At 40.0% G+C, this 2842-nt stretch overlaps 1 non-coding gene across 1 annotated transcript; it reads left to right on the top strand.

Moving 5' to 3' along the window:
* The first annotated feature begins 2275 nt into the window (after positions 1 to 2275).
* Positions 2276 to 2381, top strand: LOC116878140. The gene has a single exon (XR_004384773.1). It is a non-coding gene; the product is annotated as a U6 spliceosomal RNA (small nuclear RNA).
* The last annotated feature ends 461 nt before the right edge of the window (positions 2382 to 2842 follow it).

Here is a 2842-nt window from a genome sequence, read left to right as displayed (position 1 = left end):
AGTAGCAAAACTAGAAAATGTGAACCCAGAACTATTGGCAGCAGAGTCATAAGGCTTATGGAAAAGGCAGATATTTGACCCCAATGTGCAGAGATGAGCAGACAGCAGAGATGAACAGGAGTCCCTGGTTCATTGAACCAGCTTGCAACTGGTTCAATGAGACAGTAAGTATTCTTTTAATTAAGCTGGTTGGATTAGGGTTTCTGTCACTTACAATCAGAAGAGCCCTGACTGATACCAAACAAAAAAGTAGAAAGAAGCAGAGTAATACAGATCCATGGTAGGCTATCCCCAGTGGCAATAATTGATAATGTTCTATCAAATGTACTTATTTTTCCTCCCTTTTGAGCTTTTCTTTATGTCATTTCCAGCATCACTGAAAATTTTAATGAATAGTTGTAGTTTCCGCAACTGTTCCCGTAATATTAGACTTTTAGGTTATTTCCAAGTTTTTGATGCATTTTGGGCATACATTTTTGTTTGTATCTCAAATTATTTCTTTGGGATATATTGCTACAAAGAGAATTACAGAATCAGAGTATGAATAGTGACTTTTAAAGTTTGTTTGTCTTTTTACTTTTGCTGAAAAAGTGATATATGATAAAAATTAAACAAGTTAAAATGTTATAAAAGTGAACAAGTTTCTGTCATATGTGAAACTATTTGCCTTATTGCATTTTTGTCAGCATTAAGCATCATTATTTTATTTATTTATGTCTTAAAATATTTTATTTATTTTTTAAGAATTTATTTATTTGAGCAGAGGGCAGAGAGGGAGAGAGAGAGAGAGTCTCAAGCAGACTTTCCACCGACCACGGAGCCTAACATGGGGCTCAATCTCACAACCCTGAGATTGTGACCTGAGCTAAAACTGAGTCAGATACCCAACCGACTGAGCCACCCAGGCCCCCCAAGATTTTATTTTTAAGTAATCTTTACACTCACCATGGGGCTTGAACTCATGACCTCAAGATCAAGAGTCACTTGCTCCACCAACTGAGCCAGACAGGCACGCCAACATCATCATTATTTTAAACCTTTATTAATTTAAGGACACCTGGGTGGCTCAGTTGGTTACACATCCAACTCTTGATTTTGGCTCAGGTCATGATCTCAGGGTTGTGAGACTGAGCCAGCATTGGGCTCCATGCTGGGTGTGGAGCCTGCTTGGGATTCTCGCTCTCTCTCCCTCTACCCCTCTACCCACTCTTAAATAAAAAATAAATAAATAAATCTTCACTAATTTAATAGGAGATAATAGTATCTCATATTAAAAGCTTGCATCTTATCCATTCATGCAATCATTTGTTATCCAAGCACTCACAGTGTGCAGACAGTCTTCTGATCTTCTGACAACAGCGGTAAGTCACTTCCTTTGTCCTCATGGAGCTTTCATTTCTTTGATTACTAGTGAATCGAAACAAGAAAACAGGAGCAGTTTCAAGTTATATTTTAGACTAGGAATTGTGCACTGTCTCAAACTGTATTTATTTATTTACTAAGTAGGCTCCACAAGGAAGGTGGGGCTTGAACTCATGACCCTGAGATGAAGAGTCTCATGCTCTACTGACTGAGCCAGCCAGAGGTCCCTTATTTATTTATCTATTTGTTTATTTAGCTTTGTCTCCAACTTTTTAAGGAGACAGGAGACAGTGGTAATTTAGAGATGATGTTGCGGCACCAGGGTGACCCAGTCCATTACCCATCTAACTCAGGTCATGATCTCAGGGTTGTGAGATTGAGTCCCAGGCTGGGCTCCACACTGGGCTTAGAGCCCGCTTAAGATTCTCTCTCCCTCTCCCTCAGTCCCTCCCCACTTTTCCCTCTTGAAATAAGTAAGTAAGTAAATAAATAAATATGATGCTTCTTGGGGCTCCTGGATAGCTCAGTCAGTTAAGTGTCTGACTCCTAATCTGGGCTCAGATCTTGATCTCTGCTCAGGTTTTGATCTCAGGGTGGTGAGTTCAAGCTCCCTGTTAGGAGCCTACTTAAAAAAAAAAAAAAGGAAATGATGTTTATCATTCATTTCTCTCTTCTCTCTCTTTTTCAAGTAAGCTCTGCACTCCATGTGGGGCTTGAACTCACCACCCTGAGATCAAGAGTTGCATGCTCTACTGACTAAGCCAGCCAGGTACCTGGATGATGGTTATCATTCTGATTGGAAGTGGGATCCGTGGATCTATAGTGGAAAAGCGGCATTCCTGACTCATTTTTGTGACTACTTCCATTCTATTATCTAGGAGGGAAAGTCCATAGGCTTTAAGAAAGTGGACTAGTGCTCGCTTGGCAGTACATATACTAAAATTGGAACGATACAGAGAAGGTTAGCATGGCCCCTGTGCAAGGATGACACGCAAATTCGTGAAGCGTTCCTTATTTTATGCGGTTTCCCAGTGAACTGCCGCTCTTTGCGGAATAACTTCGCGGAGGAAACGGTAACGGTCAAAGTGAAAAAAATAGTAAAATTGTGATATTAAAAAAAAAAAAAAAGTGGACTAAATATAGGGCCAAGTACCACTAACTGACTGCCAGTGTCTTTTGTCACCTTTAAGGAATAGGATTATCTCATTTTTGCCTAGGACATATGGCCACTCACCTAGAGACTATGTTTCCCTTGGAGAAAGGTACTAGGCTTGTGACTAGCTTTGGGCCTGTTACATGTAAGAAGTGATATAAGCAATATCTTGATTGTTTCTTTCTTTCTTTCTTTCTTTCTTTCTTTCTTTCTTTCTTTCTTTCTTTTAATTTATTTATTTGACAGAGAGAGAGAGAGAGATCACAAGTAGGCAAAGAGGCAGGCAGAGAGAAAGGGGGAAGCAGGTTCCCCGTTGAGCCGATAGCC

This window comes from Lontra canadensis, unplaced genomic scaffold (assembly GCF_010015895.1).
Source record: "Lontra canadensis isolate GAN:19392208 unplaced genomic scaffold, GSC_riverotter_1.0 scaffold55, whole genome shotgun sequence".
Taxonomy (NCBI): Eukaryota; Metazoa; Chordata; class Mammalia; order Carnivora; family Mustelidae; genus Lontra; species Lontra canadensis.
This window is presented reverse-complemented; position numbering and strand designations above follow the sequence as displayed.